The sequence below is a fragment of the Leptodactylus fuscus genome, chromosome 7 (assembly GCF_031893055.1).
Source record: "Leptodactylus fuscus isolate aLepFus1 chromosome 7, aLepFus1.hap2, whole genome shotgun sequence".
Classification (NCBI taxonomy): domain Eukaryota; kingdom Metazoa; phylum Chordata; class Amphibia; order Anura; family Leptodactylidae; genus Leptodactylus; species Leptodactylus fuscus.
This window is the reverse complement of record NC_134271.1, coordinates 139,660,452-139,671,532: the sequence shown is the minus strand read 5'-3', so window position 1 is coordinate 139,671,532 and position 11,081 is coordinate 139,660,452.

Here is an 11,081-nt window from a genome sequence, read left to right as displayed (position 1 = left end):
GGAAACCCTTCACCTTTGACCTTTAGGGTCACCCAGAAAACAGTGGCCCTATAGATGTGAGTACTGTACAGCTGTAGTATCCTTTTACTCCCACTTTCCATCGGGATCTAGTTTTCAGGCTGAGACATCTTAGCCCCGTTCTGTTGGCACGGCCCACTATCCAAGTCTCCTTTTAAGACGCAGAAAAGGGGGTCTTTATTTTGTAGATCGAACAGTTTCCTTCTTAATACCCATTTAGGCTTCTCCTTGCATCTCTAGTACACTGGGGGGTCACTTGGTGCCCCTTTACCCTCCACTGATGTTAGAGATAATACGTCCAATTAGGAAAATGAGATCCATGTAGAAGGCCAACGTGGGATTATGGGATGCCAGCTGCCAAGAAGGCCGCGCTAAATACCACACATCTTCTAGTGATTTCCCTCCTCTCTATAGGAGGGTTTTTTCTTATTTGTTTTTGCATTATTTTTAATTAAAAAATATATATCAATGTATAAATTCTATAGCGAGAAATGAGTTATTGTTCTAAATCATAGTCATGAATATTAATGTATATTGTCTATCATTAGGATCGGTATTTAGTATTATTATTATTTTATATTATTATTATTATTATTATTTATCTTGGTAGTAGTAGTAATAGCATTAGTAGTTGTATGGCAATGTGGTAGGAAGCAATGGTAAATAAAAAGTGATATTTCTAAATCCTATTCATGCATTTTTAAAATAAATGATCATAATGCTAATTATCATCATTATTATTTGTATGATTATATTATTATTATTATTATTATTATTATTATTATTATTATTATTATTTCTGTTATTTGTACTAATATTGTATTTATTTTTTTATTATTGTATTATATTATTATTACTACTATTATTAATATTATTATTATTATTATTATTATTATTATTGTTGTTGTTGTAGTAGTAGTAGTAGTAGGAGTAATATTGATAGAATAGTAATGTGGTTGTATGTAATGATACATTAAAATTAGATTTCTTTAAATCACATTCCTGTATTTTTGTCATTTATTAATTATGTCAACATTATTATTATTATTATTAGTAGTAGTAGTAGTAGTAGTAATAGTAGTGACAGTATTATGGTAATATGATATTGATAGTATAAAATGATAAATAAAAAGTGATTTTTCTAAACCACATTCATACATTTTTTTTATAAATTGTAATAATAATAATTTAAATTATTTATCTATATTATTATTAATATTATTATTATTATTACTATTATTATTAATAGTAGCAGCAGCAGTATTATGGTAATGTGGCAGTGGCGGTATGTAACAATAAGTAAAAATATTTTTCTAAATCATATTCAGGTATTTTTTATGAATAATATGAATAATACAAATTATCATCATTATTATTATTATTATTATTATTATTATTATTATTATTATTATTATTAGTAGTAGTAGTAGTAGTAGTAGCAGTAGTAGTAGTATGGTTATGTAGTAGTGGAAGTATGTAATGTTATAGAAAAAAGTTTTTTGTTTTTTTAATCATACTCTTGCATTTTTTAATTAATTATCATACTGTCAAGTATAACTATTACGTTTTTATTATTATCATTATTATTATTATTCTTTATATTATTATTATTATTATTATTATTTAGATTATTATTATTATTATTTGTAATATGGTAATGTGATATTGGTAGTTTGTAAAGCTAAATAAAAATTATATATATATATATATATATATATATATATATATATATATATATATATATATATACATATTAATCCTATTCATGCATTTTTTTATATATTCTAATAACACTAATTATTATTATTATTATTATTATTAGTAGTAGTGGTAGTAGTAGTAGTAGTAGTAAGTATTGTATTTCTTTTTTCATGGAACGTTCCTTTCACTTCTTGAGAATTTTTCCTTTACTTACCAAATTAAGCAGTAACAAAATAAATAATAACAAAGATAAGGTTATAAGATAAGATAAAATAAGATAATCCTTTAATAGTCCCACATTGGGGAAATTTCATGGGGGGGCTGATTTACTACCAGTTTTCTTACACCCCATTATTGTCACCTAAGTTATAGGGGTCCTCTGTTTCGCATCCTCATTTCTTGACCAAAGTGGGAATTTATATTTTCTGCCAATTTTTTTTACGTTTTTTATTGATTGCAGTTGCACTAATTTCTCTAGCCGTGGCGCTGCACTATAATGAAATACATACTAGCAGGTTTCCTACAGATTACAGCTGAAGGTGGGGTCCCACCAGGGGGCACTTTATCAGCTTATAAAAAGTTGGGACTATCCGAAGTAGGGAACCCCTTTAACCCTTGAACAGACATGGGGCTGCTCAGACTTCAAAAGAAATAGCAAAGAGGTCACAAATCATAATTTTTTTTGCAAAGTTTCCAAAAGTGACAACACCAGTGGGTGGAGCAAAGAGGGAGAGACCGCCCACCTTTCCATAACATACAGCAGGGATTGGCTTATATTATGGCACAAACACCCATTCTTATACCAAACATAGATTTGCTTTTTTGGTGCACCTAATACATTTGGTGCAATGTATAAGTTTAGCCTAAGTCTGGGATATGTAACCCAAGTCTTAGTAGGTTCCCTCCCGTTTGTCAGTTCCCACCCTTCTAAGATCTCTGCTTGCTGTCAGTGAATGGAAACACTGAAACCCCGTCCTGCTCACACAGCTGGAATCTGCTACAATTGTAATACGATCTTCCGCCAATCCTGGATTTAGTGGGACAGTCCTGGCTTTTCAGGCGCTGTCCCAGAATCCCAAGTAAGGGGTGGCGTTCCCTGATATTCATTCATTTTGCAGAGTTGGGTATCATGGTATAGCAGATAGGTGCAATGTCACCCCAAAATGGACACTGCACCGAACAGAGGAGACCAATGAGGTGAGATAATTTTTTTTTTTTTACATTTTGGCATAGCTTCTATTTTGGGGGGCACTAAGGGGAATTATAATGTTTGGGAGCTATTCAGGGGCCCATTAAACTGTGTGGTGACACTAAGGGGTATTATAGTGTGTGAAGAGCACTAATGGAGTGTTATTCTGTATGAGGGTACCAAGGGGGGGGGGGGCATAATGCTGTGTGGGACCACTGAGGGGACATTATATTTTGTGGGGGCAGTAAGAGGGATTTATACTGTTTGGAGAACCTAAGGGGACATTAGGCTCTGTGAGGCCACTAAGGAGTATTATACTGTCCGGGGGAATTAATAGACTATTTCACTGTATATGGGGCACTAAATATGTATAATACTGGTAAATTGTACTGTGGGGGGGGGCACTAATGGGGCATTAAACTGTGTGGCAGCATCAAGGAGCCATTATATTGTATGGGGTCCACTAAAGGAGCATTATCCTATGTAGTGATAGTAAGGGGGTATTATAGTGTGTGCGGGCTACTAATGGAGTGTTACACTGTATGAGGGCATCAAGGGGGCATTATACTATATAGAGACTATAAGAAGAGTGTTATGCTGTGTGGGGGCACTAAGGAGCATTATACTGTTTGGGGGCATTAATAGAGTATTTTATGTGTTTTGGGGCAAAAAAGAGGGGCAATATTGTGTGGGAGCAGCAAGGGCACCACTGTGTGGAGGAACTAATGGGGCAATATAAAGTGTGGGGGCACTAAGGGGAGATATTTGCATCATCTGAAAGTGTAATAATGTACCCTAAAAAGAGGCATGACCTACAAAACTGTGCCCAAAAATTTGGTGTATAATCGGTGGAGGCCAATGATAGGTGTTAAAAAATTAAAAAAAATTTATACTCACTTTCCTTCATCTCGTTCGGGCCTCCTCGCAGCGTTCGGCGCTCTCTCTCGGTGACGTCATGATGCTCGGAGTGCCTCAGTGGTGACCCCGGACACATGACATCATCAGGAGAACAGCAGATGCCACGAGAAGGTCCAGAGAGGTGAAGGAAGGTGATTTTTATTTTGTTTTTATGGTTTTGTAACCATCCCTGGGCCACTACTTATTATACTCTGGGGTTTGAAGAGACCCAAGAATTGAATAATTTACCGCAACGTATGTCGCGGCAGATATTTTACTTTGTCCAAGACAAATTGGCCATTGCTTGTTTTTTCCTTGGAATGGAGCGTTTTGTCCATTTCTAATAATCTGTAAAGCTTTTATTTGTTATGCGCCCCCATACACCCTCAGGGGTTCGTGTAGGGGGTTGTGGTGACCCAGGCTCACTACAGTATATGAATTGGTCCATGAAGGGCTCGGCCGGACACGTATATCATCTATGTGGTGTTTGACTATGGACCTTGTGTATGTCGCTTTAGGCCGATTTGATAGATTTGGCCCATCTTATGTCTCTTTCCTCTGCCGGTCATGGAGGTTTATGGGATAGATGATCTCCCTATCTCTATCATGGAGGGTTCATTAAGACAATCCTGTCTGTGCAGCAGGCCGTGTGTGAATGGTGACAGCGCTAAGCTCCTCGCTTTTCTCTCCTCTTTTCTGCCAGGACAGGAACAAGACAATGAAAGTGGAGAGGAAGCTACGGGGTCAGCGAACACTTATGGAAGGGCGGCCTGGCGTGGACAAAGCAAGTGTCATCTGCTTGTCAGCGCTCATTGACAGGGGAAGGGGTGTCCTGTTAGGTCACATGTGAAGGCTTTTTGCAGCAATGTGGAAAGCAGTAAAGAGTGAAAGGAGACGTCACTCCGGGTCTTTCTGGTCAACTTGGCGAACATGGAAATGGGTGTAAGATGATTTCAGAGGTCAGCACACGGGGAGGATGAGCCTGTCAGGAGCCCCGCCGACTTCATCTTTCTTCTCCTCTGTTCATTCATAGCCGTGCAGGTGCCCGGGGGCAAGTCAGAGGCATTAGGGGTCAGGACACATTTTGTGTGGCCCATAGCAAGGCCCCCACAACAGTACCAACCTCGATAAGGGTACACGAGACACATATTCACTAGATATGGGTGAAATACTTCATCACGAGCCATGTTTGACCTAAATATCCCAAATTATTTTGGGTGAACTAAAATGTCCACTGTGACAAGCATTGTGTTAAATTGTATACTCGGGGTACCTTCAGGTGTAAGAAATAAAAAACATTCATACTCACCTATTTTGGACCTCCTCATAGTGTCCGGAGCTTTCCTAGTGCCCAGGGTCACCACTGAGGTCTGGGATTGGACCACCAGTGGTCACATGGTCATGCTGAGCGTCATGACATCATGGCACTGGGTGTGCCTATGTAACTGCTGTGGCCCAATCACAGATGACCTTTGCCATATGATGTCACTAGAGCACCGGACACTATGAGGAGGCCCACAAGAGGTGAGGAAACGGGAGTATATTTTACATCTCCCCTAGGCGTCCACCTATTATACTCGGGGTCTTTAATAATCTCACTTCCGTTTCGTACCGAACTCGAGTTAAAACAAACCAAGGACCCCGAGCCATCCAAACCGTAACTAAACAAATCTTGAGGTTCACCCATCTCTAATATTTACCCGATCTGTAGAAGAATATGAAGAAGGCACTTAGAGGTTTGGCCCAGATGTGCGGTGTGATATGTTCTGGATCCACATTGGGATAATCTCACGTCATACTTGTCAACACTGGATTGTAGATTTCAAGGAAAGAGGTGCGCGAAATGCAGTAACAAATTTTTAGATGGATGTGACTCTTCTGACAATACTATGTCCCATTTGGGGCCCCCAATTTATATGGTCACATAATGTGCCAGCCACGCCTATTTATATACCATGGATGACTTTACTAAACTAGTCACACCAGTGGCCAAGTGGCACATTTTTGGTACATGGACCATTGCAGACATTAAAAATGAGTCCCATTTTTGGGCCTGTCTGGGTGTTTTTCGAGAAAACTGGTGAGCTATACCTGAAATGTACGCCGGTCCCTTAGGTTGGAGCCTTGATATTTCAGGTGCATCCTGCACCAGCAGAGGGGAAACTCTAGTCTTAAAGGGATTATCCAGGAATTGGACATTGAGGGACCACGTATAAAAAAATCATATACGCGCTTGTCCCTGGTACTACATTGTCTGCCATCGCTCAGATACGGTTGTATGCCGTTGCTCAGTCCCCGGATTCCCTGTGCCCCACATGACCAATCAGCGGCCTCCGTGGTCACATACATCACCGGTTCCTTTCCAGTGACCACTGAGGCCATGACCTCTCAGTAAGGAACCTGTGTCTGTTTCTCATATGTTATGTCACACATGGAATGCTAGGACTACAGTAAAGACTGACACATGTCATGCAGTATAGTGGAAAAGAAGCGGAGAGGAAATCTAACTCTGTATAGCAAAGTAGATTTATATGCCACTCAGGGTCCGTGGAAAGGTAGCTGAGCAAACTGATGGGCTCTATAATGGCAGCCATCAGTCACTGTCACTCAGCGTCTGTGAAGGAGAAGAAATAATGACACCCTTACATCTGCATTTCTGGGCGTCAAGACGCTCGACCACTTTCACCTGCATAATGGCTGCCAGAATGTCTGCAGAAGGGTCATAAAGTCCGTCCTTAAAACATAGTTCATAAAATCCACTGCCAGGACAATGTAATGGACTCCTGGCCGAATCTCATTGAAAGTGTGAGTGACGCCTGCTTGATATAAGGGGGTTTTTGGCTGGAGGACGGAGACATTTGTCAGCATCCAGGAGAACATTTCCTGAAACCCGTCAGACAGGCCTGCGAAATGGACAGGTGGGTGTATGATTTGCATCACAATGAAGATGGTGACTAAGGTCTCTAACGCTGATGGACTACAGGCTGGTCCTTGTAGAACTGTCTTCTGTATTGTATTGTCTCAGGCCAGGGCCTCAGGGCAACTTTTTGTTGTTCTGTATCTTTAGGAGAGGGGACCCATAACTAGATCAAAATGGACCCCCTACTGAAGCGAATTCATTCCTTCAAGCCATCCTTCATGTCATTCCTTCTAGGACGGAAGTTCCTGAAGATCCTCGGCTGCTTCAACTGTCACTTGTTTGTTGTGGTTCAAGTGGACCATGGATGGAACCAACTGAAGCCCCATCTACAGCTTGGTAGGAACAGAATGGGTCACCTCTAATGAGAAGCATACTTTGAACTGCCAGAATCTGTAATTGGGCTCCTACCCATTTAGAATAGTAGTATATTTTGTGTGGAAGAGGAACTTTTGGACTACCTCAAGGTCCATGGCCTAGTACCTGTAGTAGCCTCTGCCTCTAATATACGAAGGCCAGAACTTTGGGTTCTACGGGGCATCCAAGTAGGGTAGGATAACCTGAATGAATGCATGGATACTGGATACTTGTCAGGTATGACTGAGACTATTTGGCCTGGGAAGATCCTGAGATTGTACAATAGAGGTTGTTACTAAAGAGACCCTTCACCTAAATTTTTTGCAAAATTTTTGAAAAATTTGGATCCATTTTGCAGAAGGAAGTATCGGAGACCAAAAGTCCCCTAAAAACTTCCTTGTGAATGGCGTGCCGGAGTGCGACTCACTTCTATAGAGCTGTGGACAGTGCTGGAGATTACAGTCCTGGTAGCCACATGGAAGTGAATGGAACGCCGGTCCCCCATCCCAGTGATTGTTCCCTTATCTGCTGTCCTGTGGATAGGTGATAAATGTTCATAGAAGCACAACCCCTTTAAGTTATGGACTTTTAGTTATTGTTGGGACTATTATGCTGTGTTGAATTAGTTAAGCGAAAAAAAATTGTCCCTTTAAGAAGGCCTGGCATACCTCCTCTGATCAGCGCTGTCACTCTAAGCATGTTGGTGTTTAGTTTATCCAAACTGTTCAGCCATTCCATAGATATAAGCCCTATTAGATACAAATTAGGGCCCAATACCCAAGTGGGCAGTATCACTGCATGACATAGAACACACACAGGCCCCGCCCCTGAGGAACCAGTGTTACTTGGATAGTAGCCTCTAATGTGTATCCCTTAACATTGTATATAGCTACAAGAAGTACAGACCAGCCCCTTGCACTATTTGGCACCACGTGTGAGTCACTTTCCCCTTTGAGGTCTGGTCCTCGGTACTTATCCACACTGTGCTGGATTACTTATTAAGTGCCTCTGAATTATGGGGCTGCGGATCTCGTGCCAGAATGCAATTGCATATTAATGACACGGATATAATGCTTTATATAGCCTGACTGACTGGCACGGCAGGTTAATGAAATAATCTTATATCGATCCTTACCGATTGTCTCTTCTTATTAAGTGAGCGATAAAAGAAAAGTCCAGGATTTGCCAGAAGGCATTAGGAAGTCATTGCAAGGAGTGAAGGGAAGTCTTAAAGAGACAGCGTGCAGAGAGAATATTATATTATATTTAATGCAGTCTTAGCTCTCACACCGCTGGGCATGGTTTACGTATAGACATTGGCAGAATTACCTAGTTTGGGGCTCACAAGTTTAGGGGCCCGGTAACACTGCTTTGACAGGATGTGTTATGCACGGCACCTCCAGAGGGCTGAAGACGGAAGGAGAAGCGGAGGCGTACTTGGACAGGAACAGGAATCGATAAGTGACTAGGGGCCCAGAGCGCAGCCTAAAGTCACTATTGGGGGTACTTACTGTGTGGGGGCCAGTGAAAGGGAGCTTTATACCATGTGGGAGCCAATAAAGGGGACATTATACCATATGGGTGCTAGTAAAGGGGACGTTATACCGTGTGGATACCAGTAAAGGGGCGCTATACTGTTTGAGGACTGGGGAGGGGGGCCCAGTCAAAAGTTTGCCCAATCTTTGCAAGTTTATGTAGAGAAACTTTTGCTTGCATGAGACCCACCTCTAATAACTTACATCCATGGGCACTGTATAGCGGCGTAAGAACAGATGGCAATAATATAATAATATTCAATTATTAATCTTTTATCATCTAGTTACGAACACATAGGATTGGGGTCAAACCAACAAAATGTACCCCCTCCCCTTATTCCCTTGTTTTCCCTTGATTTTTTTTTAAAGATGGTCACTAGGGGGCAGTAATAATGCCCCTTAGTAGGGTTCCCCTCTCCATAGTTATCTTCTGGTGGTAGTTCCTTCAATGAATGGGAAATGTTGGACACCAGTGGTAGCCCACTATTAGGGTTGAGCAATCGGGATCGGAAAAGATCGGATTCCGATCGGCGATCGACTAAATTTCACGATCGCGATCGGAATTCCGACCCGATCTTTTCCAGTGGGATCGAGATCGGAGGTTATCTCAAGATCGGCTCAACCCTAAAAGTGACTTTTCCCATAGAAAAGCATTGACTAGGGTTGAGGATCGGGATCGGAAAAGATCGGATTCCGATCGGCGATCAAGCAAATTTCACGATCGAGATCGTAATCAAGATCGGCTGGAAAATGATCGGAAATCAGATTTTAAAATCGATCTTGAAATGTCAAGATCGGCTCAACCCTACCCACTATGTATGTGTTGCCCCCATTTACTTTCACGGAGAGGATCTATGTATTCATTGGGACTTTTAAGCTGAAAATAGGGACTGCCATCCCAATTTTTAAGGCTTGAATACAGTTTATAGAGATCTACGTACATATCCATATACCTACATACCTACAACAGGATGGGGGCCAACACAGTACTGAAGAAGACCTACCCATCAGTGTGGTCCATAGAAAAGTCAGGATTATAAATGGAGGGGATGTGGGTCTGAATTATGAGTAGAGGGTTAAAGGGTTATTTGGGACTTTAGCTCAGTTCTATTAAATTTTTAGGACACCACACCATTGTAGTGAGCTGTAATACCAGACTCGTCCACTACTAAAAGTATGGCGCTGTGTCTGGTACTCAATGAAGGGGTGCAACATTCACAAAAGCACTGCCGCCCCTCAAGTAGAGTGCCCATGTTACGTATAATATGAGCATGCCTCGGGCCGGAGAGATTCACCTGCTCTTGCAAGGAACTGGGAAGTCACCCCTCTTTGTACGTTTCGGGAGATTTGGCAAGCATGAATTATGGATGAAGGTTTTAGCCCTTGGCACAGTTACCATTCAAGACCCCGGGCGTGTAGTGGTCACTGTCCTAGAGGCCATAAAACTTGGCAAACGTGGAAGACTCAATGATGGAATAAACAGAGACCGTTCTTCAAAAAGAAGACCACGTGGACATGGAAGAGTTAAAAACCAAACAGATTAATAGCCCCCCAGCCTCCGAGGCACAGAGGTATCTAAGCAAGAGATCAGCTGCAAAATGGAGAAAAATCAATGGCCGTCCCCAGCGATAAAAGGAATTCTCTCATGGGAAGTAATAAGCTTAACTCCTGTTGATCCAACAGCATGCCTCAGTAATCTCCGCGCTGTTATGGAGTCCACCTTCTGTCCGGGCTCTCTCCAGGCCTCTCGTATTCCTATCTGGAGGCTACTTGTCTCTTCCAGGCCCCCGGGGCCATCTATCCTGAGAAATCCCAGACCTGACCACCACCCTCCTATTGTCTGGCCTACACACTGATGTCTGCATTCATGGCAATGGCCACAGAGACAAAAGTATCGCTGCTGAATGGAAGGATTCCCTAATATATCATCCTGAGTAAAAAAAAATATGTACCCCCCTAAATGACAACACTGTAAGGTCTGTAGAGGACTTGTCCTGGTTTCCTAAGGATGTGGTTGCCTGCCCATTTGGCTGTGTTGGTTGTAAGACAAGTTTCATTTTGAGGTTCTCAGACATCATTCTGCTTCTGTGAGTCCTATACAGAGCCATCACCTAAAATTCCTGATCCCCGCACATACAACCATGCAAATGCTACCTGTGCACCACCCAATAGGTGACAATCACTCCATATACTTTTATTGACTGTTGGAGATAGCCAACATGAAAGTCCCGCAGAAGTGAATAAAGCACTGACCATGAGATGCTTTTAGGGAACCCTATTCTAGTTGCTGGGGGTCCTGGCGCCTGGAACACAGCAGTCCAACACATATCCACTATCCAATGGACAGGGCAAAATTGTATTAAGTGGGAAACACCCCTTAAAGCAAAAATTTGGCCCAAAGCAAAATTAGTAAAAGAGTGACCCCACCACCATGTGCCATGTATAATAGTGATGTCTTCTTCTGTAG